Source organism: Cervus elaphus, chromosome 27 (genome assembly GCF_910594005.1).
Source record: "Cervus elaphus chromosome 27, mCerEla1.1, whole genome shotgun sequence".
Classification (NCBI taxonomy): domain Eukaryota; kingdom Metazoa; phylum Chordata; class Mammalia; order Artiodactyla; family Cervidae; genus Cervus; species Cervus elaphus.
In genome coordinates this window covers 40,592,867-40,619,910 of record NC_057841.1, presented here as the reverse complement: position 1 = coordinate 40,619,910, position 27,044 = coordinate 40,592,867, and positions in this window count along the sequence as shown.

Below are 27,044 nucleotides of genomic sequence, written 5' to 3'. Positions count from 1 at the left end.
TAGGACACACAATTTGCTTTTGATTGGCTCCAGAAAAGTATTTTTATCATTTTACACAACGAAAAGTAATAATAATTTGGCAGTAATAGATTTTTAAAAACCTCAGTTCAGTTCAGTCACTCAGTCGTGTCTGACTCTTTGTGACCCCATGAATCGCAGCATGCCAGGCCTCCCTGTCCATCACCAACTCCTGGAGCTTACTCAAACTCATGTCTCTTGAGTCAGTGAAGCCATCCAACAATCTCATCGTCTGCTGTCCCCTTCTCCTCCTGCCTTCAATCTTTCCCAGCATCAGGGTCTTTTCAAATGAGTCAGTTCTTCGCATCAGGAATATGCTAAAAACAAAAGATTTGGAGCTGCTTGAAGGTATGCCCCTATGCATGACCTAAAAGATATGCCCCTCTTCCCTGCTCCCCAGGTCCCACGGATAAAATTGAAAAAGAGTCAAAAAGACAATCAAATGGCAAGAGTGCCGAAAAGCAACGGAAGAGCGTGGCCCACAGTTTGAAGTCATCATGGAAGACAGTGGAAGAGTTTGCAGGGACAGGAGAAGGGTTAATTCCACAGCCCAGAATGTCAGATGTAGGAGATTTTTGAGATTTTTCTCTGGAAGCTCCAGGGAAGCTCTTAGTTCAGAGTCAACAAAAAGGAATGATGTCATGCCAGTTCGAGTCTCACCTCTGAGAGGACTGGTGACTTTTGAGTTCTTCACCCCGGAAATTCTTGGAACCCAACTGCCTTTCAGGACCCAGTGGCCACTCTTTGAGAAGCACAGGCTGCCAGGAAAGGCTGGGCAAAGGTGCTGCAGCCAACAGTCTGCAGGAGCATCAGCCGCGGTTGGATAACTCAGCTCAGCCCACTTCTCTCCTAGAGAGGAAGACCCACCCAGCAGAGCCCACTCAGCCCACAGAGGCCCCGGAGAATATAGAGTCGTATGTAAATATTTAGATACCGATTGTGCAGAAGATTACCATAGTTTAAAATGCTGAGAGCTGAAGAGGGAAGGGGATGTGAAAGGCAAAGTATAAAGCCTTAACACAGCGACAGAATTTAAAGTGCTAATTTGTAACAGAAAAACAAACACAGAACATCTTATTATATATTTCTGGAAAATGGAACTAAGGGTAGGAATAATTCACAGGGGAACTTACATTATCATTTTATAGTTTTCATTAAATTTTTACTTTTTCATTGTTGTTTAGTCACTAAGTCAAGTCCGACTCTTGTGATCCCATGGACTACATGTAGCCCGCCAGGCGCTTCTCTCCATGGGATTTTCCAAGCAAGACTGCTGTAGTGGGTTGCCATTTCCTTAGCCAGGGGATCTTCCCAACCTGGGGATCAAACCCTAATCTGCATTCGCAGGCGGATTCTTTACTAGTGAGCCACCTGGGAAGCCCTTCAATATACATGCATATATCGAACCCACATCTCCTGTGTCTCCTGCTTTGGCAGGTGGATTCTTTACCACCAGGGCCATCTGTTTAAAGCATGGCACTTAGATGATTCCTTTTCCAATACATTTTACTGAAAAGATGATCTTCAGGTAGGAAAAATCTAACTGTATTAGCTATCGATCTCATGTGGTCCAAAATAACTAATGTTTAAAGTACTAGAAAATATGTAATGAGCCTGAATACAGGCTCCTACGAGACTAGCTAATAACAAGCAAAAACTCAAATAAACAAAAGGGTGGTAAGGACCCTTTTATTGGAGTTTTGTTAATGCAGTTTTCCCCAAACTTTTTATTTGGAAAAATCTACAGAAACGTTAAAAGAACAGCACAAAGAACTTCACAAATCCCTAACATTTGGCCACTTTTACTTCCTTTCTATTGCCCTCCCTCTGAATCATTTTCTCTGAATCATTTGAAAGTGACTTGCAGACACCATTACACTGTATTCCTAACTACTTAATCACTAACTCCTAAGCAAGAAACTTTTTTTACATAGCCACAATACCACGATCATATTCAGGAAATCTGGCATTGCTATATTATCTAATATTCACTTATTATCAAAATATTAAAAATAAAAGCTATGAGTTAGCTCTTTGGCCTGATGAGAAGAGCTGACTGACTCACTGGAAAAGACCCTGATGCTGGGAAGGATTGAAGGCAGTAGGAGAAGGGGACAACAGAGGGCTAGCTGGTTGGATGGCATCACCAACTCAAAGGATGTGAGTTTGAGCAAGCTCTGGGAGATGGTGAGGGACAGGGAAGCCTGGCATGCTGCAGTCCATGGGGTTGCAAAGAGACATGACTGAGCAACTGAACAATAGGGGAGGGAAAAAAATCTTTTCCACTACACATCTTAGGTTCTCCAGCTGGGGGAGACTGGCCTGTAATTAGATTGGCCAAAGACAGAGCAACAAGAGAAAAACAAACAAGTTTATTAACGTGTATCAGGCATATATACACATGGCAGCACCCAGCCATGAGTAATCCAAAGACATGTTGAGAACTTGGTTTTGTGTATTACCTCAGGCTAAACAAAGGAAAAGGGCTTTCGACTTTTGGGCAGGGGAGGCAAGTTATGAGAAGGTGACCAGGAGTAGTGTGGTAAATTTGGATTGTTTTGTGTGGTTTACTATGCAGATTTAAGTTAAGTGCCTTCTCCTTGGATAACAATTAGAAGAGACTTCCTCTTCCTCATGCTGGGGAGCAAAACATCCTCACAAATGGAATTTCTGTTTCCTTTTCAAAATGAAAGCTCTTGCTCTTTTCTTTTTATTTTTTAAAGAGCTTTACATGCATCTCCCATTAGCTCAAAATAACCCATATGCCAAAACAATGCATTTGGGATGCATATTCTGGTGTCCTTTACAGACAAAAATCAAATTCCCCCATTATCCCAAAACACTGTTCATATTTTTTCTTTCTTCTTGGCCACAGCATCTTAGTTTCCTGGCCAAGGATCAAACCCATACCCCCTGCAGTGGAAGCATGGAGTCTTAACCACCGGACCACCCGACAAGTCCCTTCTTTTTTTTTCATCCAGGATCCAGTCTAGGATTGTGTATTAATTGTCACGTGGCTTTAGTCTCCTTTAATCTCAGTTTACTACCTTTTTTGTTTTTCTTTTAAGATACAAAACAACAGGCTAGACTGTTTACATGTATCTGAATAAAATGCATGTTAATTACTTAGGCCTGAGCATCGTTGTGTCCTTCTTAGCACACCCTATTGGCAGGTGTGTGACTTAGTTGGTCCTCACATCAGAACATCATGTTTGACCATCTGGCTAAGGGGTGTCAGATACTATATCTCATTTCCTCTTTGCAGTTAAACAATCTGGGGTAGTGATCCTTGGATATAGTGCAAATCTTATGTTTCCCAGCAGTTTTCACCTATGGTTTTAGCATTCTTTGTTCATACCTGTTTGAGTCAGTCATTAAATTGTTGAAGTAATGATGATTTTTAAATCAGTCACTCCTTTTATATTTCAGAGCTGGGATTCTTCTGTAGATCAAAGCCTATCTCACTGCCACTTTTTGTTGGAGGGTCCTGGATGCCTAGATTCTGTTTCAATTCAATTTGATTTAATCTGTGGCCATCATTGTTTTTTAGCTGCTCAAACTATTCCAATTTCGGAGAAGATAATGGTACCCCACTCCAGTACTCTTGCCTGGGAAATCCCATGGACGGAGGAGCCTGGTGGGCTGCAGTCCATGGGGTCGCTGAGAGTCGGACACGACTGAGCGACTTCACTTTCACTTTTCACTTTCATGCATTGGAGAAGGAAATGGCAACCTACTCCAGTGTTCTTGCCTGGAGAATCCCAGGGACTGGGGAGCCTGGTGGGCTACCAGCTATGGGGTCGCATAGAGTCGGACACGACTGAAGTGACTTAGCTGCAGCAGCAGCAGCAGCAAACTATTCCAGTTTACTTCCAGTAGAAGCCTCTTTTAGAAGGTGCCTTTTTTTTTTTTTTTTAATATTATTTATTTTGCTGTGCTGGGTCTTAGTTCTGACATCTGGGATCTTTAGTTGCAGCATTTGAACTCTTCGTTGTGGCATATGAGATCTAGTTCCCTCACCAGGGGTTGAACCGAGGTCAAAAACTGCATTGGAAGAGTAGAGTCTTAGCCACTGGACCATCAGGGAAGTCCCTAAAAGGTCCCATTAGTTTTTGACTTTTCCTTCTAAAACCAAGTTCCCATGCTGAGTTTATGATTAACCTCTCTATCCAAAACGGTATTACCTTTCTTGTTCGGCACCTACTCCCCTCAGGATTGAGAAGTATCAAAGAAAAGGCAGGACTGAAACCAAGGATGGCCCTGTGGGCCTTCCCAGGTACAAAAGCCCTCCCTCATTTCTTGTGGAGAGAATCTTTAGTCTCTTAGGCTTCCTGAGTTCCAAAGAGCAGACTCAACCTGTTACTCATTAGGGAAGTGAGAGAATGCAGAAACTAAGGAAAAGAAGCTAAACAAGAGAAGCCATGACAATAGTTGAGCAATAAAACAGAGTCCTGACTCCTCCTCAAGGGACATACATAAGAATCTAACACACATCTTTATGTTCTTTGGTGGGAACTGTCGATTTAAAAAAAAAATGCACAATGTGAGAGCTGTGAGTTAAGTTTTATTTGGGGCAAAATGAGAACTGCAGCCTGGGAGACAGCACCTCAGATAGCTCTAAGAAACTCTTCCAAAGAGGTAGGGGGAAAGGACAGTATAGATGTGATCTTTGTGTACATGCAGTCAAGCACACATTTTTTGGTAGAAAGTTTCTGCTGGTCTTGTGAAGCTTCTGCTGATTACGAGGAACAGTCATCACCATGAAGGATTTTAGTGCTTTTCTAGATATGAGGAGATACAAGAATTGGGTTCATAAAATCAGTTCCTGAGAATATCTGAAGACCTGTCCTGCCAGTTTCCCAGAGCACAGAGTGCCTTATTTCTGCTCTCCACCCTGAATTCCTTCAAAGAGTGTTGAAGGTCAGCAGCTGCAGTAGCACTTGATTTAATCCTTGTAGAGGCAGATGGCAAGCACCCATGGCAAGTGCCAATTTGTGGTTGACAGAACTAACACTCCCCACCCCCCTGCCCAGGTGGAGGATGGTGTCTACAAGCTGAACGCAAGCACACAGTTGGAACCAGAAGGTTGATGATAAAGGTTCCTGAAAGAGCACCCTATTATCTCACCACTAACCAATCAGAAGGAAGACATGCCCCCTGCAACCCTCATCCTAAACATTGCCTTTAAAAACCCTTCTCTGAAAAGCATCAGGGAGGTCAGGTCTAATCAGCACAAGGTACCTCGCAAAAAACACTGCGCTTTCCTTCCCTGGTGGTCCAGAGGTTAAGAATTTGCCTGCCAATGCTGGAAACACAGGCTCAACGCTCTGATCCTTGAAGATTCCTGAACAGCAACTAAGTCCATGTGCCACAACTACTGAACCCACGTGCCGCAACTACTGAAGCCCGAGGCATTACTAGAAGCACCACAACCTGATGTCAGCAAATTGGCTTTGCTGGACAGTGGACAAGGCCACCCAAGTTCGTTTCTGTTACACCCATGCATCAGGGACCCCTGTTTCCTTTTACTGGGAATAGTATTTAAATACTGTGTTTTAAAATACAGCATTTTCATTAAAATTTTTTTAATATTATATTTATTTTTGACTGTGCTGGGTCTTTGTTGCTATACACAGGCTTGTCTCTAGTTGCAATAAGCGGGCTTCTCCTTGTGGCGGCTTCTGTTGTTGCAGAGCACAGGCAATAGAGGTTCGGTGCTTCTAGTAACGCCTCGGGCTTCAGTAGTTGCAGCACATGGGTTCAGTAGTTGTGGCACATGGACTTAGTTGCTGTGCAGGAATCTTCAAGGATCAGAGTTGAACCTGTGTTTCCAGCATTGGCAGGCAAATTCTTAACCTCTGGACCACCGTGGAAGTCCCATTGTTTTTACATTTAAAAAAAAAAAAGTACTCCTGGATAGTTTGGAGAATTCTGATAATTTATCCCATGATCGATCTACTTTTCCCATCTAATATAGTTTAGAGTTGCTAATTATAGAAACAATTTCTAACAATTGATATTATATTTTTATTTATTTTGGTTGTGACACATAGCCCGTGGGATCTTAGTTCCCTAGCCAGGGATTGAACCCATGCCTGCTGCAACGGAAGCTCAGAGTCTTAACCACTAGGCCAGCATGGAAGATTATCATCAGTCACCTTAAATTAATAAAACAAGGAAGCCATTGGCTTAAGTTGTCTTTAATGCCTCAGGAGCCCAGTAAGCAAACTAAAACCTAAGCTGGATATGCCTCAAGGCTAAAAAATGAAAACCCAAGGACAGCCAATCACAGACAACAAGGCTTTCTCAAATAAGGCAACCTAAGGCTGTAGCCAACCAGTGGATTCCTTCCTTTGCTTCCCATCTTCTCTATAACAGTCTTCCCACGCCGCCACCCCTCCCGACCTCCTGTCCCTGGAGTGCTCCTAACACTTCTGGCTTGATTTGTGGATTTTTGCTCAAATAGACCCTTAAAGTTTTTTAGTTTGCTTCAGGTTACCTTTTAACATCCATCTGTTGTATATGTATAATTTATAAAATACTGGTCCACCGGTTTAAAATAGATGATTGAAAGTGATGAGATACAGTGGAAGTGTTAAAAAAATAATTTGTATTCCAAATGAATAATCTTAATGTTATGATCTTAAAGTTTTCTTCTAAGTCAGTATTATGATTTTGCAATAATGGCAGTGACCACTATGGGATTGGTCATGTAACTGTTGACTTAACTGAATGATTAATTGACTGACACATGAGACAATTATTTCTGTTACATTATGTTGTCTGTCTAACCTAGTAACTGAGCTGTAGGCAATGCATGAGAAATTCGTAAGTCCTGAGTCATGAGAGCAATTGTACAAACTTGTAATTGTTTTAATAGTCTGAATATTTAAACATTTAATAATAAATTTCAGAAAATTGCCCATGTACCCATTTTTTCATTTGTCTCTTTAAGGGATTGGGGAAATATTGATTTCCTACTGCATGGAAATTTATTTTCTTGGGTTCCAAAATCACTGTAGATGGTGACTGCCACCATGAAATTAAAAGATGTTTGCTCCTTGGAAGAAAAACTATGACAAACCTAGACAGTGTGTTAAAAAGCAGAGACATGACTTTGCCAACAAAGGTCCATCTAGTCAAAGTTCTGGTTTTTCCAGTAGTCATGTATGGATGTGAGATTTGGACCATAAAGAAGGCTGAGTGCTGAAGAATTGATGCTTTTGAACTGTGGCGCAGGAGAAGACTCTTGAGGGTCACTTGAACAGCAAGGAGGTCAAACTAGTCAATCCTAAAGGAAATCAACCCTGAATATTCATTGGAAGGACTGATGCTGAAGCCAAATCTCCAATACTTTGGTCACCAGATGCAAAGAGCCAACTCATTGGAAAAGACCTGATTCTGGGAAAAATTGAGGGCAAAAGGAGAAGAGGGCAACAGAGGATGAGATGGTTAGATAGCATCTCCGACTCAATGGACGTGATTTTGAACAAACTCCAGGAGACAGTGAAGGACTGGGAAGCCTGGCATGCTGCCTCCCATGGGGTCACAAAAAGTCTGACATGACTTAGAGACTGAACAAACGAACAATCAATGGATCTTTAGACCGCAGAGAAATCATTGCAGCTCTCCATAGAATATCCTGAATTTAGCTGGTATCTACTTCATGACATTTTGCAGTATAAAGGATATTTGTGAATAAAATTTGGTACTGACAGAACCAAAAAGACAGAAGAGAAAAAAGATCAATGTAAGTGCAGTGTGTATAATAAAAGTGCACAGATGATAATGCTTTGGTCCTCTCAAGCAGAACGATCTTCAAACCAAGACAGAGGCAAAAGGAACACCCAGCTGCTCCCAACGAGGGCAGGACTGTTGGCTTAGATAAATGACACCCCAGGGTCCTGGAAGGACTTGCAGATGCAATCACAGGATGATCCAAACGGGAGGAGTCAGGGGAAAAGAGAGCCTGCAAAGACCAGAGATGTTCAAATGAGTTCCAGATTTTCCAGTGCAACAGGAAAGTTTAAAGCAGAGCCTCAGCAGAGCCCCACAATGGATGATTAAAGGGGCTTCATGCATGTTTATTGAAGAAAGTGGTGACCGCCAGGCCCTCCTCTCTCTTTGCTGAAATCTGAGCTCGCTCCTGCCAACCTTGTTTCTATTTTGTAGTGCTTGACTAGAGGAACAGGAAGAAGTGTAGTCAAAAGTGCTATTTTAGTAAAACATTTGCCAGAAGTCTCTCCTGACATCCTTGGGGACCACAGAGAAATGTGGACTAGTGATTCCAGGGTCCTTGGAGTGTCAGCATTCACTCCATGAAACCTCAGTGAAAAGGTTCAAGGGAAGGAAAAGGACCATAACGGAAAAACTTAATGAACTTTTTAAAACTTAATGAACTTTATTTTTCAAAAGTTGGATTTTTTTTTTTTTTTTTTTAGTATAATGTATTTTAATGGCAAACTTACAGGAACAGCGTAGAAGACAGACAACATTAAAAATATGTACTTGCATGTTAGGACAACTCAGAAAAATAGAGTGAATGGATGGAATCTACTGTATGATAAAAATTCTACAACCACTATTAAAACCTAATGACTTTTTAATGTAAGATAGTCATAGTCAGATATCCCTCCTCATCTGTGGAAGTTTTCTAAGGCTCCTATAACAAAAGACCACAAACTTAATGTTTTGGCAAATACATAAACCTGAGTTATAGAATATAGACTCAGAATACATGTCATCTTCTGCTCCTTCCCACTCAATCCTTGCCTCCAACCACCACAGAAAGCTACTGTTTCTAATTTTTTTCCCACCAAACATTAGTTTTGCCTGCTCCAGAATTTCATATAAGCTTAATCATACATGAACTCTTGTGCAAGACTTCCTTCGCTCTGCATGATTAATTTGTTTCATCCATATCGTTGTTCAGTTGCTAAATGTGTCCGATTCTTTGTGACCCCATGGACAGCAGCACTTCCCTGTCCTTCACCATCTCCTGGAGTTTGCACAAAGTTATGTCCATTGAACTGGTGATGCCATCCAACCATCTCATTCTCAGATATCCTCTTCTCCTCCTTTCCCAGCATTAGGGTGTTTTCATATTGTTGAGTGTATCCATAATTCGTTGCTTTTTACTGCTTAGTAAAATTGCACTGAATGATTATACCAGAATTTAGCCAGCCCCATCCTAGTATTTGTTTGTTTATTTCTGGCTGCGTTGGGTCTTAGTGGTGGCTTGCAGGCTCAGTGGTTGTGATGCCTGGGCTTAGTTGGGATCTTAGTGCCCTGACTTACAAAGTCCCTGCAGTCTTCGAAAGGCCATTGAGGACACTGAGGAATGAATTGTCAGGTCAAAGAGTTCTAGAACAGAGTGAGACCTCGAAGGTCTTCATTCCAACTTTGCATGCCACACCTGAAGGATCTGACGTTTGGAAAAATCCTGCCGCTGGGAGCAGCACTAACTCAGCCACTCTGCCGCTAACCAGAGGCAGAGTGAGGCTGACTCCCATTTCACTCAGCTCTCTTCAGTGGCAGACGTGTATAACTTTCATTGTTAATAAAAACAGCAGGTGCTTATATTATGGCTATAATAGCTAAAATATCTGATTATTTTATTACATTAATGTGCACTTTAAAATATTAAGCTATAGTTTGTTCCTGACCTGCAAGTCATACAAATGTACATGAACCTCCCCATCTCTGCTCCTCTTCAAGTCCAGGGTCTGAGTTCAGAGGGGAAGGAAAGAAACTGTGGCTGGAGGGGAGGACCCCTAAAGCCCTGGTTCTCTCCACTCCCAGACCTGTAGTTTTGCATCCTTTTTTCCCCCACTAGGAAAGAATACAGATGGTAATAAAATCCACTTCACACCCCTTTTATCCTGATTTGATTTATATCAGATATGTGTTTAAATTTCCTACATCGTTTCATGTACAATTTCCCTCTTTAGTGAAAGAAGTTTAGTTCTTTGGGATGTACTGAGGCAGGAAGACTAATACATCTAGGGGAGCTTATACCATGCACACTTTTTTTTTTTTACTGTTGGAAGTAGAGTTGCCAGAAACAATACAGAAAGCCCAGCTAAATGTAAATGGATGAACAACAAGGATGGACTCATAAAAGATATTATTCATTGTTTACCCTACATGCAAATATCCCTGGACCTCCTGTGTCTATTGGCTGACTTCGCAGCCCCCGGTGGGCGGTACCCAACTGAGCGGCTCTCCCTAGAGCCCGGCTCGCTCAGGCTTCTGGCAGCAGAATAATTGCCTGGCGTGCTTTAGGAGTTGGTTTGAAGTTATTTAGATTCGATGACCTCTTTTTCTCCTTTGTGCAGGAATTCACTTACCAAGACAACTAGAGGAAATGGTAACCAGATCCTGCTTTCTAGAAACTCTAATAAGCAGCGGCAGTTTTGTTTTGTTTTTTTTCTCCACCTTTCTGCATCCTTGGGGGTGAGATCATCAGGATAAAAGTCATTCTATCTCCTTATTTTAAAATTCCGTTTTCAGGCCCTTTAGTGATGTTTAGTGATGTTTAAAAGCCCCATTATTTAGTTCTATTAAACACTTATTTTCTGTTTTCCTTCTGAGACTCTGGAGCAGGAGGTGAAGGGCTGTCTCTTTCTCTCTCTCTCATGTAGCAGCTGGGATTCAGTGCATTTCTGCAGACAGAGGTGGGGCCCTTCCAACTGTCTCCCGGGTATTTCCAGCTGGGCACCCAGTATTCCCAGCTGGGCACTGGGTATTACCACCTATGGGCTCCAGCATCTGACCACCCTGCCGCCTGCTGCTCGTGTGTCCAAATGCTGTGACTGACAACCTCTCCATGCCCCGCGTTCACATCTATAAAATAAAGTTGATGTTAAATTGTGAGATCACAGTCAATGCTGGCAAAGCCCTCAGAACAGAACTAATTATGTGTGTACGTGCTCAGTCGTGTCCAACTCTTTTGTGACCCTATGGACTATAGCCCACCAGGCTCCTCTGTTCCTGGGATAAAGGGAATACTGGAGAGGGTTGCCATTTCCTCCTCCAGGGGATCTTCCTGACCCAGAGATCGAACCTGAGTCTCCTGCATTGCAGGCGGATTCTTTACCACTGCACCATCTGGGAAACCTCTGTTAAATCGGTAGATCAACCTTCCATCCTGGGCAATTTCCTCTTATCTCGAGATGCCATCTGTTAAGTGGTTATAACTGTTCCATCTAACCTACAAGATTTCTGAAGGAATGAATGAATAACCCTCCAGGAGTGCAGGTTTTAGAGAACATGGTAATTCCATATGGGAAAATTGTTGTTATCATCAGGGATGGATGCTTTCAAAAACCTGAAAATTTTTCCAAGTCACAAGAAGGACAGAGGGGAGATGGAGGTTCCCTCTGCATTCCTGGGTGACACAGGGAAATAGGTGACTCCAGAGCATGGCAGCCCCAAGCTTCTCTGAGCAAGTGGTCCAGGGCGGTTCCTCCCAGGCAGGCTCTGGCATTTACCCTGTTTCTCCTGCACAGCTGGTCATACCTTCCCTTCTCACCTCCATGATATTATCACCCAAGAGAGGATTTGATAAATAAATCTGAGAGTTGGTCATAAAGAAGGCTGATCACCCAAGAATTAATGCTTTCAAATTGTGGTCTAGAGGACTTTTGAGAGTCCCTTGAACTGCAAGGAGATCAAACCAGTCAATCCTAAAGGAAATCAATCACTGAAAGGAATGAAGCTGCAGCTCCAATATTTTGGCCACCTGATGCGAAGAGCTGGCTCATTGGAAAAGACCCTGATGCTTGGAAAGACTGAGGACAGGAGGAGAAGGGGATGACAGAGGATGAGATGGTTGGATGGCATCACTGACTCAGTGGACATGAATTTGAGTGAACTCCTAAAGACAGTGAGAGACAAGGAAGCCTGGTGTGCTACAGTCCATGGAGTGCAAAGAGCCAGACACGACTTAGTGACTAAACAACAACAACAAATCTGAGAACTGAACAACTACAGCACTCATATAAATGACTGGCGTGTTTTGTGCCAGCAGGTGTGGAGAGATGGGCGCAGCAAGTTTCTCTATCAGGATAAATGAAACATAGATAATGGTGAGAAGTATCAAGAATGCAGAAGCACTAAACGAAGGAGCTTCACAGTAACACTTGGTGTCTTGGTGTGAATGGTGAATGTCTGCTTTGAACAACAGGAGGCATTGCTCTCAGGCCCTTAGAAGGGTGGTGGGTGTCCAGCAGGAGTCGAGTCTAAGCCTAGGCAGTTTTTAAAAGCTCTAGGGGTGGACTTCCTTGGTGGCACAGGGGATAAGAATCTGCCTGCCAATGGAGGGGACATTGGTTCAATCCCTGGTCTGGGAAGATTCCACATGCCACAGGGCAACTAAGCCCATGTGCTACAATGATTGAACCTGTGTTCTAGAACCCATGTGCTGCAGCTACTGAAGCCCTCTCGCTCTGAAGCCTGTGCTCTGCAACGAGAAGCCACCACAAAAAGAAGCCCCCCACACCACAACTAGAGAGTAGCCCCCACTCTCTGAAACTAGAGAAAAGCCCACACAACAACAAAGACCCAGCACGGCCATAAATAAATAAAATTATACATATATATAATATAAAGAAGATCATACAAATGCCTGTCCTGTTTTACTTTGGGGCAAGGCTCAGAGGTGGCTGAGAGAGCTCGGGCTAGAAAGAGGCCGAGAGCTGCCAGGCAGGAAACAGATGGGTCGGGTCCCAGGCAGTAGGAAGGAAGGTGTCCTACAAAATCTTCACCAGAGATGTTGATGAACCACTTCAGACCTACCCTTGGAGCAGCTGTAAACACAGATGGAGAATTAAGGACATAAGGAAATGATTTTTCAAGGGTCGATTATAAGATATTGTGATGTAATAGAGAAAAGATATATTGGTCTCTGTCCCCAACCTCTGGCCCAAAGCTCCTAAAACCCTAATAGTTTCCTAAAGGATGCAAGCAGCACTAGGTCGTCTTTTGTCCTGTTGTTTGGTCTCTGACTGGGCTTCTGACACACAGCTTCTAAATCCCTTGGAATTTCCTGGGTGAGAGAAGTGGCTTGTGTTCTCATGAGACAACTCTTTTCTTTCTTTCTCCTCCATACCACACCCTCCTTACCCGCCAACTGTGCGCTCAGCATGTGGGATCTTAGTTCCCTGACCAGGGATTGAACTAACACTCCCTGCACTGGAATTGTGGGGCCTGAACCACTGGACTGCCAGCAAAGTCCTAATGAGGCAACTCTTAACTGGCTCTTGGATAATGTCAAGATGAAGGTTGGTCACCGGAAAGACCGAGTCAAGATTAGAAGTTTGGAACTTTCAGCCCCACCTCTCATCTTCCTGGAAGGGGAAAGGAGCAGGAGATTGTTTCTGATGGGTCATGCCTACGTGATGAAGCCGACATAAAAATCCCCAAAGTGTGAGGTTGAGAGAGCTTCCAGGTCATGAATACATCTTCCATCCCTGGAGGGTGATACACCCCAACTCCAATGGGATAGGAGCTCATGGGCGCAGAGCCCTTCTGGAGCTCACCCTATGTACCTCTCCATCTGGCTGTTCATTTGTAACTTTTGAAATGTGCTTTATCATAAATCAGCTGTAGTAAGTAAACTGTTTTCCTGGGTTCTGTGAGCTACTGTAGCAATTATTGAACTAGAGGAGAGGATCATGGGAATCTCTGATTTATAGCCAAATCAGAGCCTGAACAGAAGTTGTGAGGAGCTGGAGATCCATCCTTTTCAATTGACATCTGAAGTGGGGCAGTCTTCTACAAAACTCTTTGGATCAAATAGCTCGCTGTAACTGTGAGAGCCAAGAGAATAGTTTCGGGAGTGGGAGGATGTAAGCAGCTCATCTGACATTCTGCTGAGTTGGTAGATTTCTTTTTTCCCACGTGGACCACAGAAAATGGGCATTTGGAATGATGGATTGGCTTAGGAGCAGGTCTGCAGAGCGTTGGGACAAATTAGCCAGCATGCTGGGTATTGTAAAGGGTGGGAACCCTTGAGAAGACCACCGTATTCAAGTTTAATATGACACCTTAGAGAGTTAACACGTTGGTAGGAAGGACGTGTGTGTGCATGCAGTTGTGTGTGTGCACGCGCGTGCGTTCAGTTGTATCTGACTCTTCACAGCCCCATGGGCTGTAGCCCACCAGGCTCCTCTGTCCATGGGATTTCCCAGGCAAGAATACTGGAGTGAGTTGCCATTTTCTTCTCCAGGGGATCTTTCCGACCTAGGGATCAAACTCTGGTCTCTTGCATTGCAGGCAGATTCTTTACTGTCTAAGCCACCAGGGAAGTCCCAGTGATTACTTTCTAAAACAAATGTATAAATGTTGCTTCTACTGAGACCCTATCTTTTATTTAATAAACACTGGTTGAGTGCTTCCTCTGTACTGACAACTCTTCTCAAAGATACTGCAGAAAGAAGGAATCTGGAAGAGATAAACGCAGATAACAATGCCCTTTTCCTTGTCACAGTGCATCTGATGACACAGTCACACTTCACGCAGATACAGCTTTAGTACAGATGCTGCTGAAGCCAGCACCAGGTTCAGCTTTGGGACTCATCTGGTTCCTCTGCCCTGGGATGATGCCAAGTCTTAGAGCTGGCCTGTTCCTGACATGTCATCTCTTAGATGCATCCTTTGCACAGACACCTGCTTCCAGCCACTGCTTGTCCAGTTTGCCCCTTCTGTCTCTTTCAGCTCCTCATAGTGTCTGTTACCCACCCACATTCTTCAAATAGCCCTGTGGTATTTTTATTCTCTAGTGAAATATCTCAAGATAACCAGGCAAAACACACAAGTGTAGAGTCCAATGGCCTGAATGAAGAAAACTACCGAATGTGATAGATGGAAAAAATCCTGGGAGTTACTTTACTTTCTTGAACTCCCTTATGTATTTTTAAATTTTATTTATTTATTTATTTGGCTGTACTGGACCTTAGTTGAGGTGCCTGGGATCTTCCATCTTCATTGCAGCATGTGGGATCTTTAGTTATGGCATGCGAATTCTTAGTTATGGCATGTGAGATCTAGTTTCCTGATCAGGGGTCAAACCTGGGCCCCCTACACTGGGAGCATGGACCCTTAGCCACTGGGCCACCAGGGAAGTCCCTGAACTCCCTTATATTTAGGTGAGGAAGCTTATGTCCAAGAAAGCTGTGGCTTGTTCAAGGTCAAAGTCCTTCAGGAACAGATGTGGCACTAAAAACCTGGGTTTTCAGATGCTGTGTCCACTGCTCTGTGACTCTGCCGTGCAGCCCGTTATGGGCTGAGCGCTTCTGCCTCACCCCCACCGAATCCATATGTCGAAGCCTTACTGCCTAACTCGATGGTATTTGGAGGTGAGGACTTGGGGAGGTAATTAGAGTTGGATTAAGTCACGAGGATGGGATGCTCATGATGGGGTTAGCGGCCTTTTAGGAAGAAAAATGGATCTTTCTTTCTCTCCACATGCATGCACTGGAGAAAGACTGGAGAAGGCGGTTGTCTGCAAGCTGAAAGAGAGCTCTCATTAGGCACTGAATAAGCCAGCGCCTTAATCTTGGACTTCCAGCCTCCGAAACTGAGAAAAAAATTTCTGTTGTTTAAGACACCTGTCTGTGGTATTTGTGATGGCAGCCTGTGCAGATTAAAACACTGTCCAAAAGAAAATCTGACTGCAGAGAACACAGAGAACACTTCTTTTCCAGTTGTTAGATGCACCATCACTTTGTTAGTCCATGGTTCCATGAAATAACAGGCATGGGGAAATTGATTAAAACATTTTCATGATGCAAGATTGTGTGTGTGTTAGTCATTTCAGTCGTGTTCAACTCTTTGCAGCCTCATGGACCGGAGCCTGCCAGACTCTTCTGTCCATGGAATTCTCCAGGCAAGAACACTGGTGAGGATTGTCATTCCCTTCTCAAGGGAATCTTCCTCAGCCAGGGATCAAACCCGGGTCTCCTGTATTGTAGGCAGAGTCTTCACTGTGTGAGCCACCAGGGAAGATGAAAGACTAAAGGAGCTCTATTATTCACTGGGAAAACATTTTTAAAGCATCATTTCATGCATAGGCTTAAGTTTCCAACCTAATCCAATTCGTTTCATTCATTCATGCATTTAACAAATAATGAACCAGGCAGCATTCTAAGTGCTGGTAATGTATTGGTGATTATTAGAGGCTAAGTCCCTGCCCTAATGCAGCTTCATTAAAATGGGGGTGGAGGGATGGGTGTTAGGCACCAAGATGCTCCCCTCAGATTCCACTTTAAGGAAGAGCTTGTTGTCCAGCTGTGGGGAGTGGGGCGTGTCCAGCAGCAGTCTCTGGCTGTCAGCTCCTTCACGGTCAGTTTCAGCTGCTGTTTTGCCTGTATCCAATGGCCAAGTACAATAGGGGCATAAAGACCTGCTCATTTCAGACCAATACCAGGAGAATTCTGATGGGCAATACTTGCTCTAGAGTTTCTTGCCAAATTCGTCGATCCTTCTGCGTGCCGGCGTCACAATTCAACTTCTCCCTCTGGCCAATTTTGCTTTTCCCAGATCTTCCTTTCACGTTGCTGTTGTTCAGTCGATAAGTTGTGTCCGACTCTTTGCAACCCTATGGACTGCAGCATGCCAGGCTTCCTTGTCCTTCACTATCTCCCAGAGTTTATTTAAATTCATGTCCACTGAGTCGGTGAGGCTATCTAACCATCTCATCTTCTGCCAACCTCTTCTCCTTTTGCTTTCAATCTTTCCCAGGAATTTCAGTCTTCAAATTCCTTTTAACTGCTGATCCCTAATAAACATCATGCATCCTAACTTCTGTCTCGGGGTTTGCCTCCAGGAAACCCAACTTGCCAGGGACTATTTTATATAAGATTGCCGGTGAAGACTTTTTTGAAAGCTAAGGTGACATTTGAGCATTTGAATGAAGACCTGGAGAATGTCAGGGAGAAAGTCCCAGAGAGATCTGAGGAAAGTGAGGGAGTCAGAAGTCAGCACAGAGGGAATGTGACCTAGCAGGACTCTGTGGGGTGGGGTGAGGGGGGCAGCTACAATAGCCCTTGCCAACCCCCATCCTGTCATTTCTTGTTTGTAGGAAAGGTTTTAGTCCCCTAGGCCTTCCCTGAGCTCCAAAGAGCAGATTCAAGCAGTTAGTAATCTGAGAAATGAGGGAATGTAGAAACAAAGGAGAAGCAGTCAAGAAGAAATAGTTAAGTCATAAAACAGATCACCAGCCCAGGCTGGATGCATGAGACAAGTGCTCGGGCCTAGTGCACTGGGAAGACCCAGAGGAATCGGGTGGAGAGGAAGGTGGGAGGGGGGGATCGGGATGGGGAATACATGTAAATCCATGGCTGATTCGTGTCAATGTATGACAAAAACCACTTAAAAAAATAGAGAAAAATAAAATAAAATAAAATGTTGTGTTAGTGTCAAAAAAAAAAAAAAAAACCACACACACACACACACAGGCTCCTGGGATGATTTTTAGTTTGTTATCTTTTCTTTTTCATTAAATAAAGAGGAAAAACAAGGAAAAAACAAAAACAAAAAACAGAGTCCTAGTTCCGCCTCAAGGCATACACATAACAGTCTGACACATATCTTTGAGTTATTCTGCAGGAAGTAAGGGGCTTCCTAGGTGGTACTAGTGGTAAAGAACTCACTTGCCAATGCAGGAGATGTAAGAGAAACAAGTTCGATCCCTGGGTCGGGAAGATCCCCTGGAGGAGGCCTTCAGGCCCACACCCAGATGGAGGATGGTGACTATGTGCTGAGATCCCAGACTGCACAGAACCAGAGGCTGATGACTGAAATTCCTGAATGTCACCCTGTTACCTCAGGGCTTCCCTGGTGACTAAGGCGGTAAAGAATCTGCCTGCAATTTGGGAGACCTGAGTTCCATCCCTGGGTCAGAAAGATCCCTTGGAGAAGGGAATGGCTACCCACTCCAATATTCTTCCTGGAAAATCCCATGGACAGAGTAGTCTGGTGGGCTACAGTCCACGGGGTCCCAAAGAGTTGTACACGACTGAGTGACTAACACTTTGACTTTTTGACCCTGTTTAGGTCAGTTCAGTTGCTCAGAGGTGTCTGACTCTTTGCTACCCCATGGACTGCAGCACGCCAGGTTTCCCTATCCATCATCAACTCCCAGAGCTTGCTCAAACTCATGTCCGTTGAGTCGGTAACCCTGTTACCTCACCATTAACGAATCAGAAGAAAGGCATGCCCCTCTGCAGGTCTTACCCCAAACATTGCCTTTAAAAACCCTTCCCTGAAAACCATCAGGCAGTTCAAGTCTTTTGAGCACAAGTTGCCAGTTGTCCTTGTTCAGCCCTGGATTAACCCTTTGTCTGCTCTAAACTCTGACGTTTAGGTTCATTTGGCCTCATTGTGGTTCAGACACATGGACTCGGGTTTGAAACCAGGAACGGCTGATGCAAAGGTCCTGAGTCAAGGGTGTGCCTGGTAGGTTCCAGGAATAGCAAAGGAGCCAAATGGAGCAAACAGGGGAGAAGGGTGGCAGGAAATTAGATGCAAAAGGCATGAAGAGCTGGGTGGCTAGGTAGGGGGTGGTACTGTCCCATTGTATAGGGATATCTCACGAAAAGGAGCCGAGTTGACTGCTGTGGAGAAAACACTCTGGTTAAAAGTTGTGAGGTAAGAGACCTGCAAAGGGAAAGAATACAGATTACAAAAAAAAGAAGAAAAAAAAGCTAAACACACTGCCCCATATTTTTGTTGCAGGAAGGGGTGCCCCCTCCAGGGCTTGAGATCAGGCTTTCATCTGAGGAGACACGTGCTGACAAGGCATGAGACGGAAAGGGGCACCTGGGCGAAGAGCAAGAGGGTAAGGAAACCCAGGAGGGCTGCTCTGCCGCATAAAACCCAGTCTCGAGTTTTATGGTGATGGGTTTAGTTTCCAGGTTGTCTCTGGCCAATCACTCTTGCTCAGGGTCCTTCCTGGTGGTGCACACATCGTCCAGTCAAGTTGGAGTCCAGCGAGAAGGATTCTGGGAGGTTGGTAGGACACATGGACTGGCGTCTCCTCTCTGCTTTTGCCCTATCCCAAATTCTTCCAGTTGATGGTAGCTTGTTAGTTCCACATTCCTTACCAGGTCCTCCTGTTTAGGATAGTTCCCACAAGCGGCTTCTAGGGTGCCTGGCCAGGATGAGTGGTTTCAGTCAGTGGGTCCCCTAACACAATGGCAGTTTCTGAATTCTGCAGGGAATCAGGCAGAGAGGAAGATAAATGTTTCATTTCTGTTTACAGAAGTATAATCTGTTAAATTGTTAGAGTTACAGATAATTTAAGAGAAAAGTCCCTGATGGAGAGCAGAATATGCCACCCCAAAATGCATCTCTTTGGTATATTAAGCTGGTTACTTACTTTTGTTCCTTCTTTTTGTGTCTTTTTTTATTTTTTATTTTTATTTTTTACTTTTTTTCAATTACCAGGGGGTTATTTTTACTGAAATATGTAATGTCATTCAGAGCTGATATTTACAATGGTAGAATGTTATTAGCACAGGAATTTGCTTAAACAATCATTAGGCCAAATTCTTTTTAATTCTGAAAATAACAGTTTTAACAATGGCTAAACAAATTATTTTCAAAGTAACACCCAACTTAAAAAGACATACTTTGGGTCACTATAAAATCTGACTATGTGTCATCTATTTAAATTACAAATATGTTTATTGAACACTAGATAACATTCCAACAGTAGATTGTTTTTATGTCTTTTTTTAAAAAAACTTTTTATTTTGTATTGGGGTATAACCAATTAACAATGTTGTGATAGTTTCAGGTGAATAGCAAAGGAACTCAGCCATTCATATACATGTATCCATCCTTCCCCAAACTCCCCTCCCATCCAGGTTGCCCCATAACATTGAGCAGAGTTCCCTGCGCTTTACAGTGGGTCCTTGCTGGTGATCCATTTACATATAGCAGAGTATATATGTTCAGGCTTCCCAAGTGGTGCTAGTGGTAAAGAAACCACCTGCCAATGCGGGAGACATGAGACACAGGTTTGATCCTGGGTCAGGAAGATCCCCTGGAGGAGGGCATGGCCACCCACTCCAGTATTCTTGCCTGGAGAATTCCATGCATAGAGGAGCCTGGCAGGCTACAATCCATGGTGTCGAAAAAGAGAGTTGGACACAACTTAGCAACTAAACAGCAACAACCACCTATGGGCATATGAGTTAAATTGTTATACAGACTCTTCTTAAAATCTACATAAATCAACTATATTTTATCGAGTTAAATAAAATACGTTGCACTCTGTGGTATAAAAATCAAAGGTTTTATTAGTAGTCCTAATAATTTCCTAAAATAGTCAATACTCTTTGATTAAAGAAGTGCTTAAAGCCATTTAATTGATTTTAAATCTTTTATTTAGTAAAAAAAAAAAACCATAGATCTCTGTAATTCACAAAATCTTAAGGCATTTTCTAACTTTTTGTTTGTTTCTTTGTTTTGTTTTTACTATTGGAAGGGGGCAGGACCCTGTGGTCCTTCCCCACCATGTCCTCTGCCTGCCTTTGGTTTGTGGAGAACCCGAACCAAAGAATAAGTTTGATCAGAGAAGTGAGAAAATGCAGAAACAAAGAAAAACAGTCAAAGGAGACCACATACCACATAATAACAGTTTAGTCATTAAACATAGTCAAAAACATTTTAGTTCCTCCTCAAGAGCTGTAGACAATATTCTGAGCTATATCCTGTGAGCAGTCTTGTAGATACTGAACCCCCACCAGGTGGAAGAAATTAACTCCATGATATCCAAACTGTAGCCATGACGCGTGTGTAGTGTGGTAAGTTGCTTCAGTCCTGTCTGACTCTTTGTGACCCCTTGGACTGCAGCCCGCCAGGCTCCTCTGTCCATGGGGATTCTCACGGAGATCTTCCCAACCCAGAGGATCTTCCCAACCCAGGGGATCTTCCTGACCCAGGGGATCTTCCTGACCCAGGGGTCAAACCCACACCTCTCACGTCTCTGGCATTGGCAGGCAGGTTCTTTGCCACTGGTGCCACCTGGGAAGCCAGCCATGACATAAGCTGCCACAATTTTGAAACTTGACCTCAAGGAAATGGGACAAACCACCCCTGGAACTGAAGACTAACTGTACTAATACCATCAAGATGATGCTGGTCAGACCACTGCATGACCAGTTTCAAGACAGCTGTCAGAGCTGGCGGTGCTCTGCATGGGACCCCCTTCCTCTGTGTAACCGCTTCTGCCCACTGATTGTCCGTGGGAGGGGGCAGGCCAACCTGGCCTCTTTACCGGCTTTTGAGAGGTCAGTAGCTGGACCCCACTTTCAGTTACTACTACTCAGTTCATACAAAAAGAAAAGTATTTTCAAAATATAATCTGTAAACCTAGTGGGAAAATCTCTCCCAATTAAGTAGCAGATGGATAAATCTGTGTAATCAGAAATAGTCTTTGGAAAGGAGTAAGTTCAAGAGAGAAGTGAAATGTATTCTAAACACATGTTCTTTGCATTTCCAACTTTATATACTACACTATTTTCTAATTTCAGCTTAATAGGAAATTAGCTTGAAAAATATTAGCAACCAATACCTATTCATTTTCATGTTTCTGTTTCCTAATGTGTTTATTTGACGTTTATCTATATGTGAGTGGTCTTTCATTTATTCATTCATTTATTCTTCCTTTTTGTTTTCGCTGTGCCGACCAGGGATCAACCAGGGATCAGACCCATGCCCCCTGCGTTGGGAGCATGGAGTCTTAACCTCTGGATCACCAGGGAAGTCCCTATCCTTCCATTCAGCCATTGAAGGTTTTCTTGCTTTCCAGGACAATAAAACATATGATCAAGTTATAGTCCTGTCTTGGCTCACCACACTATTTATCAGGGAAGACAGATATGTAAATAGGTAATGATAGGGCAATATGGTAAGAACTATAGAAAAGGTATTTTCAAAGAATTACTACATTCCTGGGAAAGAGTGGTTGGCAGTTAAAGGTCAGTGTCCCTGGGTTCTTCTAGAGGATATCACGTTAGGGTCCGTCTTTGAAGGAGGAGGCCCTACTTCTTGGGCAGGTCCCACACTCTTACATATGCTGAAATGTCTTTCAGACCTCTGTCCTTAGGCCAGATCTTGTCCCTGGGCTTCAGGTTTGTTGGTATAAATAAATGCCTACTCGATCATGACACAGATGTTTCACAGGCACCTCAAAGTCCAGAACTAAACTTATTTCCCCAATCCAAACCTACTTATTTTCCAACAATGGGAAGTGATTATTAAAATGATTTGGGACTTCCCTGGTGGTCCACTGGTTAGGACTTCACCTTCCAACGCAGGGGGTGTGGATTTGATCCCTGGTGGAAGAGCTAAGATCCCACATGCCTCATGGCCAAAAAAAAATTAAAAAACCAAAACACAAAACAGAAACAATATTGTAACAAATTCAATAAAGACTTAAAAAAAAAAAGTTCACATCAAAAGAAAAAAAAAAACTTGGAAAAAAAAAGAAAGAAAACTTAAGTTCCAGTGATGCAGAAATGTGTCTGAAACTGTATCCACAGTGGTCGCTTAGCTCTATTTGGTATGCCTGAACCATAGTAACTCCATTTTGATTTTTAAAAACATTCTTTTCTTTAACGGTTAAAGCAGATGTACAATGCGTGTTTGACAGACCATAAGACAGGTTATTCTAGTGAGCATAAAGTTTAAGCCAAATCTGGTATAAGCCAGAATGACTTTCACATATCTCAATATGTGAACATTTCTTCCTTCATAACCTAAGAGAACCTCCTAAATTAATACTTGTGACCTTGCATAACTGGAGAAGTACGTTAGGCTAGACCAACACAACTGTGAAGATAATTCTACCCTTTCACCCTTGACCCTTGGCTGAACTTGTCCTCTTCAGTTGCACCCTCACCAATGTTCTTTTCCTTCCTTCCTTCTCTGCCTCTTCTCTCTTCCTTTGTCTCTTCTCTCCCAGGTTTCACTGTGGTTGTTTAAAAACCAAGCCTGTGGCAAATATACTCTCAGATACTTTTTAGAGGGCTTAAATGACCAAAAAAAGAGCGGGGGGACTTCCCTGATGGCTCAGACAGTAGAGAATCCGTCTGCAATGCAGCAGACCTGGGTTCAGTTCCCCGGGTTGGGAAGATCCCCTGGAGGACGATATAGCAACCCACTCCAGTATTTTTGCCTGGAGAATCTCCATGGACAGAGGAACCTGGCAGGCTACAGTCATGGAGTCGCGCAGAGTCGGACACAACTGAATGACTAAGCACAGCACAAATGACAAACAGCATTTATCAGTGAACTCTGGAGGTTTGTTCATAATGGATAGATGCTTGTTTTTGTAGCTTAGAGGAAAAGTTGCAAAAACTTCTAGAGATTATTTGAATTTTCTTGTGGGAGCAGAGAAAGTAAGTGGTGTGTGATAACTTTCAAAGCACTGAAGGCCATCAAGTGTGAAACTGTATTTCAGTTGTGCCCCAAAGTAAGGCCTCTGATTTCATCGCTTATTGTTGCTGTGTGTCATTTTTTTCCCTTTCTATAACCAGACATGTTCCTACCAACTGTGTTACAGAAGTCTGGGAAGCTTTGATATTCAACAATTATATTTCTGCCTAAAGTGGTATTGAGATGAAGTATTGCATTCTGCCCTTGAAGGATTAGTAAGAATGAATTCTACTAGGTCAGGGAAAAACTCCACAATGAGTCAACCTGAAAAAATGGTACATGTTCTACAAAGCATAATCTGTTTTTCCTTTTAACCTGGGTTTTCTGGGAACTGCCCTATCACACCCTGTTCAAGCCTCAGGACACAGTGTAGCTAGTGAGATATTCATTGTGTCTTCATCTATACTGGTTAAATTGCAGAAGAGATACCCATTAGGGCAAATTTTCTGAAATTAAATGAGGGCCTGAAATCCAATACCAATGGAAGGTGGGTTTTGATGGTCCTTAGTAGCATAAGTAAATCTGGTTAATTGTTAAACTCCCAAGGTTATCATAGAATTAAATCAACAGGCTGATAGATACAAAACATCAAACACTTAAAGATGAAAGGAAACTTTCTGTTGAACCAAATACAAGGAAATACATTAAGATCAATAATCTTCCATCATTTAATTCTGACCTTCAAATCTACCCCTCATTTTATTTTTATGTATTAATACAACTGACAAAGACGTAAAAGATTGGTAATGCCCAGTGTTGGCAAGGGTAGGAGGAAGTAGGCACTCGAATGCAGTGTTGGTTGAAAGATAAATTAGTAAACCTTTAGGAAAAGTAATTTCAGAGTCTACCAAAATTTAAAATGCACTTATCATTTGATCTGATAATTCTATTACTGGAAATTTACCTTCTGGGATATATTTGCAAAAGTCTGCTTCTTTGTATGCATAAAGAGATGCTCATTGCAGCATAAACTGTAATGACAAAAAAACTGTAATTACAAAATTCTGGCAATAACCCAGAAATGTATAAGTAGGAGCCTGATTAAATAAATCATGATGCACAGTGAAATATGGAGCTTCATTGGAAGAGACCCTGATGCTGGGAAGGATTAAAGGCAAAAGAAGAAGAGGGCAGAAGAGGATGAGATGATTAGATAGCATCACCAACTCAATGAACATGAATTTGAGTAAACTCAAAGATAATGAAGGACAGGCAAGCCAGGCATGCTGCAGTCCGTAGGGTTGAAAAGAGTCAGACACGACTTAGCAACTCAACAACAATGAAATAATATGCAGCTATTGAAAGAGGTAAATTTGTATGTTTCATGTTAAAGATCTGCAAGATATATTATTAAGTGGAAAACAAGAGCAAAATATAGACACTAGTTAGTATGCCATTTGTGTAAATATTTTAAGATCTACATATACATCCATTGATATTTGCACAAAAGGTCTTGGAGGATAGGTAATTATACTGTATTATATATATTACAGTTGGTGAATATTATCTGGGGGACTAGAAGTTGGTAGAAAGGGAGATTTTATATCTTTCTGTGCTGTTTAAAGTTTTTTTTTTTAACCATGTGGTTTTTTTTGAAAATTGAGGGCCAGAAACTGAGAGTTCAGGTGACAGTGATCGAGTAAGCTGGTGACAGCACCAGGAGAAGTCAAGTTCCCTGGTCAAGTGACTGACCACGGCACTTTGCTACTTTGATGTCTCCAGGAAATTGCTCCAAATACACCCTGAAAATTCAATTAATCTAGACGTCATTGTAAAATAATGACTTCCTGAAAAATATGTGCGTGGAATGCTGTGAGCGTGAAAGTCGCTCAATCATGTCCAACTCTTTGCGACCTCATTGACGACAGAGTCCATGGACTTCTCCAGGCCAAAATACTGGAGTGGGTAGCCTTTCCTTTTTCCAGGGGATCTTCCCAACCCAGGGATTGAGCCCAGGTCTCCTGCATTGCAGACGGATTCTTTACCAGCTGAGCCACCAGGGAAGCCCAAGAATACTGGAGTGGGCAGCCTATCCCTTCTCTGGCGGATCTTCCTGACCCGGGAATCAAACCGGGGGCTCCTGCATTGTAGGCAGATTCTTTGCCAGAAAACATCATACTTCACATATATGAATTAATGACCTCATAGTTATTCAATGCTTTTCACTTAATCATTTGGAAGTGGCCTAAGTGCATTGAAACAGACAATCCCCTCCAAAGTGAGGTCACTGCTGATAGCTAGACACCCACCTGATTCTCTGGCACCTGGATATTCCTGCAATGTGCAATTAGGGTGTGGGTCCCTGTCTTGCCCACCAAACACACCTGTGAATCGTCAGGCAGGGCAGCGCCTTATACAGAGGGGCTAGAAACAGTCCTCGAACCTATTTATAATTTAGGTTAGGTCAAATTATCACGGATTTTTAAATTATTTTTTATGGAGGTATAACTTACATTTAGTAATGGGCTCAAGTCATAAATGCTCGGCTTGATGAATTTTCATACACACACATACCCTGTAGGCACCATCCAGCTCAAGCACCCAGCAGGTTCCCTTGTGCCAACTCCATCAATATTCCACAAAGATAATTATCCTGGCCTCTAATACTGAAGATTAGTTTTCAAGTCTTCATTATTAAAAAAAAAAAAAAAAGGCAGCTGATGATATGGGGGGATGGGCTGGATAAGAATGAGGGGTCAAAAGTGCTCTAAACTATTCCATTTTTTAAAAATCCCCTTATTATCTTTTAACTTATCTTCCTTGTTCACTGTGTTCTTTTAAAAATTACCGTGTGAAAGAGCTTTCATTTAATACATGTCTTCTAAAAGAATTTTTCTCAGCTTCTCTTTTTGTAGTTTATTTGTGTTTGAACTTTCAGCATGCTCTAGAGATCAGAGAAAACTACATGGAAGGAGGAAAAGCATTACAGAGGGACATTGATTTTTTTTTAAGTCTTAAGGTCTACTTTCCAAACCTGCTGTTATTTCTCACTGCTTTTACTTGAAATCAATACCTACTTTTACATAGTCACCAAAATGGGCATATAGCGTGTACATGCATGTCAAGTCGCTTCAGTTGTGTCCAACTCTTTGCGACCCCATGGACTATAGCCCCTCAGGCTCCTCTGTCCGTGGGATTCTCCAGGCAAGAATACGGGAGTGGGTTGCCAAGCCCTCCTTCAGGGGATCTTCCCAACCCAGGGATCAAACCTGTGTCTCTTATGTCTCCTGCACTGGCAGGCAGGTCCTTTATCACTAGCGCCACCTGGGAAGCCCACCTATAGCATGTACCATCTAAGAACACACATATTGAAACATTATTTTTCTTGACACTAAAGAATAAATGCAGTATGATTGTAGAGTTTAGGGAGTTAGGGGAAAAGGAGCTCTTGAAATGGACTTTGTTTGAAGTATGGGGGTAATTATTCTGGAACCCCAAAGCACCAACTTAAAGCATGTTGGAAATGAACTGTATTCCAAAGGGAATCCTGGTATGCGATTCTAATGGATTGGGGTTGGGGAGCTCTCAATAGGGTACAGCTGGGCCCAGAGTTTTGCTGTTGTTTTCAATTGGCCATC